This window comes from Oryctolagus cuniculus, chromosome 4 (assembly GCF_051225735.1).
Source record: "Oryctolagus cuniculus isolate XC-2025 breed Fujian yellow rabbit chromosome 4, ASM5122573v1, whole genome shotgun sequence".
Classification (NCBI taxonomy): Eukaryota; Metazoa; Chordata; class Mammalia; order Lagomorpha; family Leporidae; genus Oryctolagus; species Oryctolagus cuniculus.
In genome coordinates, this window is record NC_142870.1 from 91,260,589 (window position 1) to 91,277,870 (window position 17,282).

At 43.6% G+C, this 17,282-nt stretch overlaps 1 protein-coding gene across 34 annotated transcripts in view; it reads right to left on the reverse strand.

Moving 5' to 3' along the window:
* The window catches only part of LPP (LIM domain containing preferred translocation partner in lipoma), a 736,836-nt gene that overhangs the window by 600,775 nt on the left and 118,779 nt on the right, over positions 1-17,282 (reverse strand). The window contains exon 1 of one of the 34 annotated variants that reach the window (XM_089330875.1): positions 526-12,507. The exons of the other annotated variants lie outside the window; for them this stretch is intronic. The gene's annotated coding sequence lies outside the window, so the exon portion shown is untranslated. Of the gene's footprint in view, positions 1-525; positions 12,508-17,282 lie in introns of those variants that run through there. 34 annotated transcript variants of the gene reach the window in all.

Here is a 17,282-nt window from a genome sequence, read left to right on the forward strand (position 1 = left end):
GTAGATAAGATACTACCACCTAGGTTTTATTTTGGAATTTGGGCATTTACTCCTGAATTTCTTTATAATATGCATTCTCTTAAAAAAAGTCATCTGGAAAGGAAACAAAAACTTTGATATTCATGAGCAATGTCTAGAGTTTGGCACTGAGGGGTGGCTGTTATTTCTGAAACAGGAGTGGATTATTGCACCAGGGACCTTGAAAGCATTACACAAGGTCTGTTTACTCAAGTCCGAGTTATCTAAGCATGTCCTTCAATTGGTGTTGCATAAGTAGATTAACCAGCCTGAGTTACAGCCTGAATTACATCACTCCCTGCTCAGAGAACTGTCCCTGGCTCCTCACTTCCATGCTCTACCCCTGCCCCATGGTCCCTGCCTAAAGGAATGATGTTGAGATTCACTGAGTGGAGCCAAGAAGCCTAGTGCTAGCAAAACACTTCTCCCTTGCTTTCCCCTCGCCCCTCGCCCTGTTGGCCACTCTCCACTTATCCTTGTCCACAGGGGAGGAGTGCAGTAAGTTACCCAATTATGGAAGTCGGAAAAGGAACCAGGCATGTGCAACTCAGCTTCTTCCTCCCACTCTTTGGAAGTTGCCTGATTGTTCGACGCATATCCTCCCTGCTGCTCAAGTTAGGAGTTTTACACCAACAACCCCCATGGGGAGTGGTCCTGTGCAGGAGGTGTCTGAGAGGAAGAGGGTAAGTCTGCCTCTGGGTGCTAGGTTAGCAAAGCCAGGGGGTTAACAGCCCCCACAGCCCATTTTATAACCGAGAATCATCTCCAGCTGCCCGGCTCCTGAATGAGTTTCAGCTGGTTTCTAGATGGGTGCAAATGGAGCTGGGAACCAAGCTAGGAGCCGAGGCAAGGGTTAACTCAGTTTCAAGTAGTTCCCATCAAGCTCCAATCTATCCTCTACTCTTCTCACATGGAATAGCCACTGCCTTGCACCTGGCTACATCCATGTCTGCTTTTGTTCACTCTTCTCTTCTTTCTTACCCTCTGAAGCCTGGGGAGGCTTCTCGGATGCAACCAACCCCTGAGATCTCTCATTCCTTGAAGCCTCAACTATTCATTATCTCTTCCCAGCTTTTGGTCTTTAGGGTTCTGTAATCACACAAAGGTTTTTCAATCAAATCTCTCCAAAATCCCTGAATCCTCAAGGAGACTGAGCCCACTCACCTTTCCCACCCTACCCCCATTGGTCCAAGTCAATCCCTTCCCTGAGAACTTATACGCCAGGTTGAAATGAAGAGCATTCTGTTCATTATCTTCATCTTTCCTAAGAAACAGGTATAGTCATCAACCTCTAGACTGAACGGGCTTTGTGTTCAAAAAGGTCCATCACTCTACCCACTTCAATATCCCTAGACTAACTATGGGGAACCTGTAGATTTTAGGCAGACCAACAGATATGGATGGAAATGAGGCCCAGTTCACAGCTAAACACTCTACCTTCACAGCCTGACCTTCCTGGATTTAAAGAAGAAAAAAACTCAAAAAAAAATTACAAAAAAAAAAAGGAAGATGGAGAAAAAAGTCCAAATGGTCACTGGAAGGAAAGACCTAATTGCTCAATATGAACAAGCTTCCCCCTTCCCCAATCCTTGCTCTGAAAACAGAGGTCAAGATGACTGTGGTTTTGTCACCAGATGAATAACAAGCCCGGAGGATTGCTAGAATTACAAGGCCCAGACCAGATCCACTCAAATAGAGCTGGAAGCTTTCTAGTAACTCTAACCGTGCATGGGGAATGAGCTGCTTAGAAAAGTGAGTCACTTACTGGAATCCGTGCTGCTTGCATTACTCAGCTGATATTAATACACCCACTTGTTCATTAAAGTTTAATTGGAGTTCATGTGAATTGGTTTCACTGGATACTTAATTAAAGAGAACTGTTTGTTTATGAACTGTTCACATACAAAGCTGCAAAGCACCACTCTCCTCCCACCTCCTTCACGTGTCCACCGGCTGCTCTTGTGATTCTGTTGACAGTCCATCAATGAGAGGGTGGCACAAGGACCCTGAAGCGGGCTGGGGGAGCTGTCCAGGCTCAAACACAAAACAAGAGTGAATGACAGCCGGCGCCGCGGCTCACTAGGCTAATCCTCCACCTTGCGGCTCTGGCACACCGGGTTCTAGTCCCAGTCAGGGCGCCAGGTTCTGTCCCGGTTGCTCCCCTTCCAGTCCAGCTCTCTGCTGTGGCCAGGGAGTGCAGTGGAGGATGGCCCAAGTGCTTGGGCCCTGCACCCCATGGGAGACCAGGAGAAGCACCTGGCTCCTGCCTTCGGATCAGCCGCGGCCGCGTTGGCCATTGGAGGGTGAACCAACGGAAAAGGAAGACCTTTCTCTCTGTCTCTCTCTCTCTCACTGTTCACTCTGCCTGTCAAAAAAAAAAAAAAAAAAAAAAAAAAAAAAAAAAAAAAAAGAGTGAATGACAACTCCTTTGTGCCGCACCAGCCACAGTTCTCTAATTCATCAGCTACGCTAGAAATCAGCCAGGACTCGGATGCTAGCTCCTCAGTAGGAACCTGCTCCTTCTTCTTCTTTTCTGAGATTCGTTATCAAAGCTGCAGGTCTCCTTTCTTCCTTGGGCACCTGCCTTGCAGCCATACATCTTTATTTTAAAAATGGGTGGATAAGGAAATTAACCATCATTCAATATAATCACACATTTCTCTTGTGCTGACAAGCAAACCATGAATACAATCCCAAACGCCTATTTATACAATCAGGGCTGTCAGTACCCTGTTATTTCTTATCGGATATCTCACTAATCAACAGTTCTGGAAGTATAAATTCTTAAAGCTTCTAAAAAAGATTGTGCATAGAGTTGGGGGGAATTATATTTCAAGGCTGGTGACTCTGCTTGTGTTATCAATTTTTCCTTTAGAGTATTGATCATTGTTAAGTACCCATGACTTCTTTCCCCAAAACAAATCAAAATGAGTTTAAAACATTGCATTATACACTATTTTAATTCCCTGAAGCAATCCTCAGGGATTGTAGGTTGAAAAGCAATCTACCATTCTTAAATGCTTTTATTGAGATACAATTCACACACAATACAACTCAATCATTAAAGTCTACAATTTACTTTTGCATATTTTCTCAGAGTTGTGTTTTGGGTCCCCCCCCAAAAGAAAAAACTCACACACATTAGCACTACTCTCTATTCCCCATCCCAACCCTATTAATAACCACTGATCTATATTTCCATAGACTGCATAAATATGCCTATTGACTTTTCATATAAATAGAATCATATAATATGTGATCTTTTGTGATGATTTCTTTCATCTACTATAGTGTTTATAAGGTTAACCATGTTGTAGTATGTATCAACACTTTGTTCCTCCTTACTGCTGAATAATATCTCATTTTATGTAATTTCCATCCATTCAGCAATCTGCTTACTAAAAGTAAAATAAACTTGGAGCTGGTGCCTTGGTATAACAAATAAAGCCGGCTTGTAGTGCTAGCATCCCATATGGGTGCTGGTTCAAGTTGCAAGTGCTCCACTTCCAATCCAGCTCCCTGCTAATGTACCTGGGAAAGCAGCAGCAGATGACCCAAGTACTTGGGCTTTTGTACCCAAGTGGGAGACCCAGAAGAAGCTCCTGGCTCCTGGCTTTGGATCAGTCCAGCTCTGGCAGTTGCATTCATTTGGGGAATGAATCAGCAGATGGAAGATTCTCTCTCTCACTTTCTCTGTAACACTGCCTTTCATATAAATAAATAAATCTTTTAAAATAAATGAATAAATAAGCCATCTTATGTATAGTCAGATAATTATTTTTAAAAAATAAATAATAAAAAATATACTCATCTACCAAAAAATAGCAAATTACTTAATTTGTTAGATCTTTTGCTTATCCCTTTAATGATACATTCATGAATATCTATCTTTTCAGCCTCTGAGGATATAAAATCTAACTACTTAATAAAACCTACTATGTGCATGGCACCAAGTAGTCATTAAGAAGATGTGACACCACCCATGCAGGAGTTCAAAATCCAGCAGAAAAGACATACACAGAACAAGTCAGCATCAGATTGAACAGAATGAAGGGTGTGAGAGAAACTCCAGAGAAAGGAAGCTTTCATTTGTCAGGTAGCACTGTCACACTAGTGATTTCAGTTCTAGCTTTGTAACATTGGGGCAGAGTGTCACATGGTGAACACGGATGGTACATAGATTCCCATGGAGATACAGGATCCACAGCTATGTGTGTCCTGAAAGTCCAAGTTGATCTGTATATGGGGCCTGAATCACACTAATACAATTATCAGATGACATAGACCTCGATGGAAATCATCCAAGATGGGAATCCAGGGTCACGGGGATCGTACCTCAACCAGAAACACAGTGCACATCCTTCTAAAGCATGCTGTTCAAAAACAATGTCAGAAGGCTGGCAATTGCCTCAGAAGTTGCACATAAGAAACCGTGTAGTATGAAGGAAAGAAAGATGCTTCCAAAACACACCCTCTAACCCATTCTCGGAACACGACACTAATAATACAGCACTGGGCTTATCTGACGCCAGGTCTCTGAGGGATGCAATCCTTCCTACCTCCCAAGCAAGCATAGCGTGGACTCCTAAGTCATTGAGAAGCTCCAAAGCATCTTCCATTCCTCTGTTCTGTATTCTGAGGACACACCCTGGCCTTCCAGAGAGAGGTGCTTAGCAACCAGAATGGGGTATCTGAGTCATGCTTCTGTTTTTTGGAGTATAGAGATATAAACTCCCTTGGATCCAACTCATGAAACAGATTAGGTTTTCCTGCAAACCTAAAATAATTGATATGATTAATGAGAACTTCTTTCACTTAAAATTTCTAGCAGCATGAAGCCGTCTATAATATGCCTATCCACTTTGTACATCAGTACAAGGGCTCATCTTTAAATTCATATAGCAAGCTCGCACATCCTGTTTCCTAATTACTTCATGCAAAAAAAGGAATTTTCCCTTCGCCTCTCATGTTCATTAAAGCAGGTTTCAGGAAATACTTTGACATTTGATTTTTGAAAACCACATGCTGCTCTAACAGAAAGTCCTCGAGATTCATCGCTGTGTATACTTGAGGAGAAACAAGTTAGTAAGAAATCATAGCTAACTTTTCAACCGATCGTTATAAAGAAGGGAAACAAAAGCAATCCTGTATAAGACAAATTACAGTTCTACATGACTCGAGTAGCACTTGGCACGAATGACCTCATTACGCTCAAATCAAGGTGGTAAAGCAAACAGCACCTCAGAGTCAGATGTGTTCGCATCCAGCACTGTTTTAAGAAAATTCCCCTCCCTCTCTGTCCCTCAGTCACACCACCTCTGAAAGGCAGGCTGACCAGTCCTGCCTTGCCCATCTCACACAACTGGCATGAGGCACACCTAGGGAAGTGTGCAGTTAAGTGTTCAGAAGACCCAAAGGGCCGTACACTGAGATATCATCTTAATGTCCTTTTCTATAAAGAAGTCTTTTCATTATACGAACAAACACTTTTGTCTTTCTGTTTCTATTTAGAATAAGCCAAAGAAACACCCCAAATTCAACACTATCAATTCCAGGAAGCTTCTCTCTCTCTCTCTCTCTCTCTCTCTCTCTCTCTCACACACACACACACACACACACACACATACTCACAGGTACTTTCTTGAGATAACTGCTACTTAGGAAAATAAACCCATCAAAGCACAGGAGACTGAAGAATCTTCTATCCTAGACCTTGTCTCAAAATACATCTTTGCAGATAAGCAGAGGTCCAAGATGGAGAAATCAAGAACTTTATCCATGTTTATGCATGTCTGCCTAATGCAACTTCTATCGTATTCACTGCCCTTGAGTAAATGGGCCGGGATCCTAACCAGCCCTAAACTGTTCACTTTGTCCCTGGCCTTCATCATCCCATACAGAATGGTTTGAGCTAATACCCAGACAGGGTTTGCTATGTGCAATGTGTTCTTCTATGTATCTTATATTTATGTAATTTTTCACAACCACTTTATGAAGTAAGTGTATTTTACAAATGAGGAAATTGAGGCACTAAAAGATGAAGTTTTTTTGGACAAGGCTAAATGACATTAGGATGTGGGGTAGATCCAATACCAGTTGGGTAGCTTGGCAGCCGTCCCTAACCAGTGCACAAAATCACCTGGCCCATGGGCACTTCTGAGACATCATGACCCAGGCTCGTTTGCAGGCTCTCATGTGTGATTTATAATTTATACTCACAATGACACGGAGAGAGAGAGAGAGAGAGAGAGGGAGAGCTATTATTAGCTCTGAGGGGTTATTTAACAGAGGTTTTATAAACACAAAGAAGCACGCTAAGATTTGAATATCTGGGTTCCCATTCGGTACTCTTTGTAAACATTCAGGGTCTGCACAAGTTCTGACAAGCTCTAATCATTGTGGGGTTTTTTTTTTTTTGGTGGGGGGGCAGTTTGCCAAGTGGTACAGGAACAGGAACATGTATTTAGAAGCAGGGAGACTATAGCCATTCTTCTATAGCCATTATCCACTGTGCGGCTATTTTTTTTTTTTTTTTTACTTGAAAGCCAGAGCTACAAAGAGAGGGAAAGTCAAAGAAAGAGAGAGAGAGAGAGAGAGATCTTCCATCCTCTGGTTCACTCCCCTAAACAGCCAGAATGGCTGGGGCTGGCCCAGACCAAAGGCAGGAGACTGGAATTCCATCCAGGTCTCCCATGTGGGTGACAGGGATACAAGTACTTGGACCATCTTCTGCTGCTTTCCCAAGTGTACAGGCAAGGAGCTGGATCAGAAGTGGAACAGTAGGGACTTGAACTGGCATTGCTATGGGCTGGCATTGCAGTCAACGGCTTATCTCACTGCATCACAAGGCCATCCCCATCTGTGTGACTTAGATAAATTCCTTAGCCTCTCTGTATTTTCTCACATAATAATAACTCACTTTCTCACATAAACAATGAGAATAATAAAACAGTACCAGCCACTATATCATAGGATTGTTAAATCAGACAATGGACATATGGTGCAGAGTTAAGCCACCAGCTGCGACACTAGCATCCCAAATATGAGTGCTGGTATGAGTCCCTGCTGCTCCACTTCTGATTCACCTACCCAGTGATGTGCCCAGGAAGGTAGCAGAAGATGGCTGGAGTGCTTGGGTCCCTGCCGCCCATGTGGGAGACCTGGATGGAGTTCCAGACTCACAGCTTTTTCCTGGCTCAGCCCTTGCAATTGTGGCCATCTGTGGAGTTGAACCAGTGCATGGAAGATAACTCTTTCTCTCTCTGTGTAATATCTTTCTCTCTCTCTCTCTGTAACAGACTTTCAAATAAATAAATCTTTTTTAAAAACACAATGTCTAGTATAAAATAACTGCTCAGTAAATATTTATTCAATGAATAATTGAATGAAACATGAAAATTAAATGACATCAAAAAGGTTCCTACCAGAGTACCTGTTCTTTAATAGCTACTCAACAACAAAAATTTATTAATTTATTATTAATATCCTCTCTAATATTGTAAACATGTCTTGAATCTTATGGCCCTGTCTGATTTAATTCAAACCCAACAGCAACCAGCACAGACCGCTGGGTGTTAGACAGTCAGAGCAACGATTATAAGGTTATTCTCTGAGCTACGGCAAGAGGAAAATCTGAGACACGAAAACAACTTCTGCCAAAGTTTAGGAGCTTCAGTTGTCCATTTTTACCCCAAATTTTATATTCAATTTGAAAATTATTACCCATAATTGAAGCCTAACACACACTAAAAAGCCTCAGTTTAATGTTCCTATTCATTTCTGATACATTTCTCAAGAAATAAAGAAGAAAAATGATTTTTCAATCTCTACATTTTAAATCTTATCTCTGTCTTCTCTGCAGACTGACGCATTACTTACAAAATCATTTATTTTGTACCAGGTCCTTCACAGATGGTAATCACAAGTGTTTTCCTGAGTCACTTACTAACTGGAGAGAGAGAGAGGGAGAGAGAGAGACAGAGAGACAGAGAGAGGCGGGTTTTAAAGGCAAGGAGTAGAGGACATTTGATGTTAAGAAAAATTCATATGGTAGTATTGCTTCCACCAAGACGTCAAAGGAAAAATAAATGCAATAATAGATAATTGCATTTTAAGAGATACACAAACACATACACACACACACACACACACACATAGAAAAATGGGTATTAAAAGATGCTTGTTTTGGTGCAAAAATGTTTGCAATCCATGAACACTTTATACATAATACAAATTTTCAGTGAACATACTGAAGAATGAAATGTTAGTCGGTGAATTTTTTTACACCTAGATGAACATCTTTTAATTCTACTTTCCCAAAAACTTTTTAGAAGAATTAATATTATTAAAATGTTCATACTACCTAAAGCAATCTAGAGATTCAATGCAACCCCTATCAAAATACTAATCAAATTATTTACAGAATTAAAGAAAAAATCTGAACACCCATATGGGACCACAAACAACTCAGAATATCCAAAGCAATTCTGAGCAAAAAAAAAAAAAAAAAGAGAGAGAGAGAGAGAAAGAAAGAAAGAAATCAAGTAGGAAATATCAAAATACCTGATTTCAAAGCATACTACAAAGCTAGAGTAATTAAAACAGCATGTTATTGGCATGATACTCACTAAGTGGCTCAGAATAAGAAGTCAGAAATTAATGCACACACAATGCCAAGATGAAACCCTGGAGAAAGGAGTATTTTTGAAAAAGTGGTGCTAGAAAAAACTAATTACAGATATGTATCAGAATGAGATTAGATCACTACCTCTCACCATATACAAAAATCAGCTTAAGATGTATCAAAGACCTAAAAATAAGACCTGAAACTATGAAACTGCTAGAAGAAAGCATAGGGGGAAAACTTCAAGACATTGGCGTAGGCAATGATGTTTTGGATAAAACCCCAAAAGCCCAGGCAACAAAAGCAAAACTAGACAAATGGGATTATTTTAAACTCCTAAGCTTCTGTACAGCAGTAGAAGAAATCAATAGACTGAAGAAACATCCAACAGAATGGGAGAAAATACATGCAAGCTACATATCCAACTAATATGCAGAATGTACCAGGAAATCAATAACAACACACACACACACACACACACACACAACCAATGGACAAAGGACCTGAATAGACAGTTCTCAAAAGAAGAAACACAAATGGCCAACAGACATATGAAAAAATGCTCTCCATCACTAGCCATCAGTGAAATGTCAATCAAAAATACCATCAGGTATCACCTCGCCCCTTTTAGAATGGGTATTACCAGAAAGTAAGAAATGCTGGGATGGATATGGGGAAAAGGGAACTCTTAGATACTGTTGGTGGGAATGTAAATTAGTATAGCCACTACAGAAAACAATATGGAGATTTCTTTAAAAACTAGAAATAGAACTGCCTTACCACCAAGAAATCCCCCTACAGGGTATAGACCCAAAAGACACGAACTCATTGTTTACCTGCTCTACCATGTTTATCGCAGCATGGTTCACAATAGCCAAGACAGGGCCTCATGTAAGGTATCTGTCATCAGATGAGTGGATAAAGTATATATGGTAGGTATACACAATAGGATACTATTCAGCTATAATCAAACAATGAAATTCTGTCATTTGCAGCAAATTGGATGGAGCTAGAAAGCATTATGGTAAGTGAAATAAGTCAGACACAGAAAGACAAATATTGCATGTTCTCTCTCATACGTGGGAGCTTAACAAAAACACCTCAATATGAACCCAGAATGTTGATTAGTAGAGGCTGGGCAGGGCAACAGAAATAGAGGGAATTTGGATTTAAAAAACAGAGGAAGTTGAGTATGGTTTATGGATTGTAACAAACACACTAATACAAGATATCAATAGGGGAAGCTGCATGTGGAGTAAATGGGAACTTTCCACAATTTCTTTTTTGCAGATTTAAAACAATCCTGAAATTAAAAAAAAAATTAAAGATAAGTCTCATATTACTAGATAAGTATATTTTTGGGTAAAAAAATTTTCAATCCTTGCATGGTCTTTTCATCAGACACATGTTCCATGAACTTTTTGAAGACCCCTCCCCATACAAGTATATGCACGGATGTGTATGAAGTATATGCATATGGATGAGTGTGTGTGTACATATGTGTGGAAGTGTACATATGCGCTTGTGGAAAAAGACTTGGCTGAAAGGCATTCTGCACAGGGCAGAGGAAACATTGCCACAACTGGAGCCTGGGGCAGCAGCATGAAAGGTGGCAATTCTGAGACAGGACTGGAGGCTGGAAGCTAGGTCTTGTAGCTCAGCTCTGGATCAAGTCATTTCAACTCAGCTTTCCATTTCTAAGAAAGGAGACCTTGCAGGGCTGGTGTGAGATTAAACAACAGAGATTTGAAAAAATGTTTTTGGAAATGTCTGTCCCAATACAAAGGGACATCACTCCCCTTGGTTGCAGAGTGAGAAGAGTAACTTTTATCTGCACCAGCATGCCTCGCAGTGAAATCCACTCCCAGCACAGCTTGCTTTCAGCAAAGGAAGAAGAGATGTGGACAATTTTCCAGAGAGCCAATGCTTTCTAATTTCTCAATTATTTCCAAAACAACAAAAAAGCAACCCCTCCTTTTGTTTTCCCAAATAAAAATAAATTACAACCCTAACTTGCTAATAAATGCAGGCTGGAGCTGTCCTTAAGTAAAAGCTTTTGATAACAAATTGCCTGCACTAACTGCTATTTTACTGCTGAATTTTTTATTGTTGCTTAAGCACGGCAATTATGCTAATAAGCCAAGGAGGATGGTACATCCAGTATTGAATCTGACAGATAAAATACTCAATAAAATGCTAATCTCACCTGAAAATTGGAATCAGACAGCCTTATTAGTATTTATAGATATGGCATCTCAAACATGTTTTTTAAGAAGGTTGTATCTATGAAATCAATGTTGTCTCCTCACAGCACCTGCCAGTTCTAGGACTCTGTGTGCTTCAATTCAAAGCAACCAATACTCATGGCCTCCGCTCCCGCTTCTGGCTGGAGAAACAGGAGCCTGTTGGTCATCTCAATGTTTCTTTTTTCCTTCCTTCTCCCGCATCCCTGCCTCCTCTGTCTCCTCATCTCCTCTCCCCAGGCCCACAAACAAGGAAGGTAAGACTGAGCACTGAGAGAAGGCAGATTTGACAACAACAGGAACCATTTGTCAAACCATCTGGCTTCTCTCCTCACCTGACAGGAGGCAAGAGTGAGGTGTCAGAAAGAGCAGGGAATTGGGAATCCAAAGAGCTGGCTCCAGTCTTGGCTCTGCCATTTCCTCCACGTGTGACCTTGCTAGACCTCAGTTTCTAGGGACCTCGGTTTCTCTAGACCTCAGTTTCTCTAGGGATCTCCTAGAGCCCTATGCTTACGTCTCTATGAGAAGCGAGTCTCTATGGGTTGCAGTTTTAAAACAGGGGCTCAAGCCCCAGTGTCTATAAAAAATTGGTTATATTCCAAGGCTGATAGAAACCTGGGATTCTTGAGGATGTGGTTTGAATGCCATGGTCTCCTCTCCCCATATATTTGCAATCTTTGAAATAGTCCAGGCTCAAACTTAGAGACCTTAGACACCAGGTCAAAGCAGAAAGGCCAGTTTGCCACCTGTCCCCAAGAATCTGACTGGATTTTCCTTTTTAGTCTGTATGCATTTATTTAGGGAGTGAACAAAGAAGGCAGGTACCCATTTTAAGTGGCAGAAACTAATGGGATCTGACTTTTGCAAGATGGTTTACAAAGAGAGAAAAATTCTCTCCTTTGATTTCCACAGCAACCCATAAAGCAGTTAAGAGGGGAAATGCTGTTCTTGAGAACAGTATTTGGTTGTACACATAGGGAAACCAAGGGAGGGCCTGAGCAGACATTCTCATCCACAGAGAGCCCATGGATTCTGGGGTCAGGACAAGCAGTGTTGCCTTCTGACGGATCCCAGCAAGCTGCCACACTCATAACAGGGTCCTCTGGTCACAACCTGTTGACTAATGGAAACCCAGTTGTCCATGGCAAAAGTCACTACTGGTGGCAAAGACGCCTCCACGCCCACAGCAGCATTTGCACAGGAGACACTCCCCCAACCTCACAGAGTGACTCAGACATCAGAGAGTGACAGGGCCCTTCTAGAAGTTTCTGTCTCTCTCTGGGAAAGTCCTGGGCCTGAGCAAAGCAGGCTCACACAGCACAGTAGAATCTGGCATCCTGTGACAGAAACAGGCTCAGATTTCAGGATTCCAGTTCACTCCCTTGGGAAGCCACTTGTCTAAGTCCTATCTCCTCCGCTGGACCAGTGGGGTTTTCAAAACCAAAAAAGTTCCTCCACCATTTGCAGAAGGGAGAAAAAAGAGAGACTAGACTCCAAACACACGGGGTTCAATACAACTTCAAAGTGGCCTGGACTTTCCTTTCTCCAGCCAAGCCCCATAGTTCAGGCAATAACCGGAGCCTGTTCTCAACCGCACCTTGCACATGAAGAATTGAAGACCTGGCCCCAGACATTTAGAAATTCTCCCAGGACATCACAACAAGCCAGAAAATCCTCCGCCTAAAGTAACACTTACCCCACAGCTGCAGGAAGGGCAGGGCGAGCCAGTGCTAGTGCTGAGCACACGGCAGGGTTGTATCAAGAGGTCAATAGATCTGCAGCCATTAACCACAACTTTCCAAGGCAGCAACACCCCCTAAAAGGAGAGCGTGGCATGACCATAGCACAACCCACAGGTGCTGACCAATTCACCATCTCCCACACTGCTTCACATCTGCAAAACAGAATCCACGTCCAATGCCCCTTTACCTTATATATATCATGACCAACAGGGCAATTTGTAAAGCTCTGGGACAAATTTAGCAGGTAGAAGTCAACATCCTCAACATGAGAGGGGCAAAGCTGAGGCTCTAAGAAGTAGGATGATCATTGGCTCTATTCACGCATATCTCTAACAACAGGACCAGGGCTCACACTCAGGCCCCTGCATGTCACAGCCCTGTTCTGTTCTTTTTCCCTTGATTCGGCTACCTCTGAGTTGCCATTCTTTAGTAAACAATGACAGCAGAAAGTTCTGCACTGAGACACCTCCCAACAGAGGAACAATTCGAGTCATGCTTCGAGGAATAATTTCTGGGAAAGCAGAGGAGGTGCTGCCATCAAACAGTGAAACTTCAAACTCCTACTCACTAGCTGCCTGGGAGGGCAGGAAACCAGGCCGAGGCCCTTTCCCGAGGTGCTCCCCCTGCCCATTTCTGTCACTCGTAGTCATTACCAAACTCAGCACAATAATCAAATGAAACAGGTTTCCTAGCTGTTTGGCCTTGGGTAAGTCCCCGATCTCTTTGGTCCTGTTACCGACACACACTCACATGCATATGCGTGGATGCACACACATGTGAACACATTCTTCAGGCCATCCCTTCACTTTACCTAATGGAATAGTGATGGAAGGCAGCCCCCTTTTTCCCTATGCTGCAAAACACCACAGCATAGCTTCTGAGTTCCAACAGCTCTGGGCTCTGCATTCAAAGTTCGCACTTGAACCCTTCATCTCTGCCTTGGACCCTGTGGATCCCATCCCATTTCTTCTGCTCACCCTCCCTGCCAGTCCTCTTCTTCAGCCCCACCAGCTGTTGTCCTATATTAAGCTGAGTCACTTCCACCTTGGACAAGCATCAACTCATTTCTCTCCATAACCCATCTCAACTGTCCCCCCAACCAGCTCTTCTTCTGGATACAATGCACCCAACTTTTCCATAGCACCTCATAAGAAAGCACTGAAAACAACCTCTCTCCACTGGCTGCACCTGCTATGGTTTTTATCCTTCCCAAACCAGCATCTCCAGAACTGGGTCTATTCGACAGATGTGGTTAACAGGAAGATCCAGCATTTAGGAAGAAAATACGGCCATAGAAGAGAATGCAGTCTGCTACTCTGGGACCTGCCACCCTAATAAGCATAACCACCAGTGCAGAGAAGCTGGGTTTTTGGGGTGGAAGTCAGTGTCCATCCTCAGGCTAGGAGGGGCCCTTACACACAGTCTCCCATCCTTGCAATTTAGCATGCAAAATACATGTAACCCAAAACTAAAGCCATTGAAATAGGTTTAGCAACTCATTGAACTACATAAATCACGCAAGTTCAGGCAGCTCTTGGGCCTGGCTCCCTAAGCAAGTCCATGCAACTTCACTGGGACATGTGATTGTCATAAAGGACCAGGGGCTCTATTATTTAGCTGCATCACCCTAGTTGACTGACATATCACCCTTCCTAATAACCTAATAACTAGTGTCCCCATTTTCCAGCTCTGGAAAGAAAGGCCCCGTATCATACATGTATCTGTCAGCTTTAGGACTGGTACCCAAGTGTCCTGGGCTTGCTTGGTTTTTTTCTCTCTTCCCTGCCCTCTGCAACTTCTTGCTACTTATATTATCTATCTGTAAGCATTTGAACAAACAGTGTTTTTATCTGTACGGATCACTGGAAGCAGCGGAACATGCAGAATCCAGACTCAAATCTGGAAAAGTGGCCATCTAGTTAGGATTCCAACAGTGCTGGCAGGGAGTGGATTTATCGAGCACATTGTATGAGTGGCCTGACCCTGGACTGTTCCCAAAGATCAGTGCTAAAATGCAGATGAAATTTCACTCCAGTTCCCAAATGCAACCCTTGACATGTCTGCCCTCCTTGTAGCAGGGACAGCAGCACAGTCCTGCTTGGGAAGAATTCTCTAATCAAAGTCAGAAACAGAGGTCGTCGTGCAAACCACTTCCTCTTCTCGAAGAGCAAAGGTTTTCCGACAGGAGGAGACCTGACTTTCTCAGACTCTCTACGAAGAGATGGCACCTTCTAGCCTCACTTCACTGACAATGCCACCAGCATCAGCAGCAGACACCTGCCTCCCCTTGGCCTCTAGAGAACCCAGGCTCAGAAGGCGTCTGGGGAACAGCTGACAGCTGCTCATAAAAGCTATGCTCCTAACCTACGTTTCCAAGGATGTGTCTGGTTCCCCCGGGTTAACTGCCATTAACCTTCCAACCCCTCAGGCCTCCTCAGTAATTCAATCTAACAGTCACAGAGCACTGATAAATGCCAGCCACCAAGCTGGGCTCCCAAGGCTCACAGAGGCCTGTGCTGGGATCAGAACCCAGAGACGGAAACCACCCATCAAAACACAGTGTTATGTGGAGTGTCTCCGAGAGTACAAACTGTCCTGGCAAATTGATCAACTAATTGATTGATTGCAAAGCCAGTGTTTCTGAGAAGGTGGAATGCGAGCTGAGCATCAAGCATGTCGTCTGGCAGAGAAGGCCACGCAGCACGGCTGTCCACGTGGGTGAAGAGTGTGTGCAGGGGTAGGCAGAGAAGGGCTGCCCACGTGGGTGAAGAGTGTGTGCAGGGGTAGGCAGGGAAGGCTCAGGGAGAAGGCAGGATGGCTGCATGAAGTCAGAGCCAGGCCTGGAAAAGGACTACCCCTTTGTCAGAGACCCTGAGAGGCCAAGAAAAACACACTGTGAGACACGTGGCAGAAGCTCTGAAGATCTCTACTGTCAAGGGCGTCCTACCAAAAATCAAAGCTGCCCTCTAGGAGCCCAAGAGGATGATCTGTCTATGCAGGCCAATCTCCCCACACCCTGCATACCACATAAGCAGCTACACAGGACAGGTGTCACTCACACCCCACCCATGGCCTCCCATGGCTGGACAACATGATCACAGCCTCTAGTACTCAAGACAAGGAAACACAGGCCAGAGAAAACATGCTGTTGGGCCCTGGCCATTCAGTGGGAGACATTAAAACTGTAATAAAGGAAGAAAGATAGGAAGATAGACAAGAAAGGGAGGGAGCAAGGGGAATGGAAGACAAGGACAAACAGGGGGAAGGGGGCCAAGGAAGAACGACTCCTGAGGGTCACAGTGAGAAGAAAGGAAAGCATTACAGGTGTCACTCTGCCTATGGACACAAAGATGCTTACACTAATATACAGGTCAGACACTGGAGCTTGGCAACTGTTGAAACTGGGGTTGTCGTTGTCCAGATATTTTTACAAGTCTACAAATGTTGGGCAAAAACTAGTCACATAGCAAAACATAATGATGTTGACTTTGGGGGAGAGGAGAGGACGGGGTAGGGGAAGAGCATCGCAGAGTTACAAAAATGGCCACCAGCCCTCACCCTCTCTGAATCCTCCTCCTTGTATTGAGTTTGGAAGTCCTCCCATCAGAAATATACTCGCTCTACACCCATGTTACTAATAAGTGTATGTCTGTCCACGGACCCATAAAGGCATCCACTGCTTATTTCACAATCCAGTTGATGCATCTCCACCTTATCCATAAAAAGGAAGACTTCAGGTGCTTTACTGAATACAAATGTCTTCCTGATTGCAACATTTATGAAACACTTAATAGTGCAAGGCATTGTTCATAAATAAGCGCTGCCCCTTCAGCCTTCAGAGAATCCACTGTCAGCCCTATCACTGGCCCCATTTTACTGACAGAGGAAGAAGCTGAGTCACTGAAATCAAACAACTTGCCTAAGGCCGTGTGGCTGTAAAGCAGAGGACCCTGGAGTGAAAGCCAGACAAGCCAACTCCAAAGCCTGCACTCTCGACACTGCGTCTGTGGCATCATTCTCTCCGCCAGCTGGTGGGCCCAAATCAAAGAGCAAGAGCTAAGGGGCCGTGTTCCGGTTCCCAGTGAATGCGACTTCCTTTCAAAGCTTCATAAATCACCTGTGCAGTAAGCCAGCCCAGAACTGCACCAGGATTCAGAGTGAAGTCAGCAGATTCTGGACTCCGGATACCAGTTGTTTAATAACTGCTATCTGTTTCCTCATCTCTTTCCTTCTGGCAATTCTGCTGATTTCCAGGTTTCCTCAAAATCACTGGCAGCACTTCCCTACCAGCACTGCTTGTCGGTGTCCTGGGATGCAGGATGTGGGGCCCACAAGCGCCGCCATCACTTACACAAAGAGAATGGCTCTCTCACAACCTTCTCATCACTGTGGGCATCAATTTCTTCTCCACATGGTCGATCCTCCCCTTCGTAAAGCACCCTCGGCCCTTGGTAGAGGTGATTGACAGAGCCAGAAAGCAGCCAGGCAGCTCTCTTCGCTTTTTCTCTGTCATCTGGGCCATTACATCACCCTCCCTGAGTAACAAAAAATGTTAGGCATGCCCACAAAAAGGCTCTCTCTTCTGGAACCCAATCTAATCCCTCCCATGTTCAGGAAGTAACTGACAATGAAAGGCCATGATTGGCTGCCAATGAC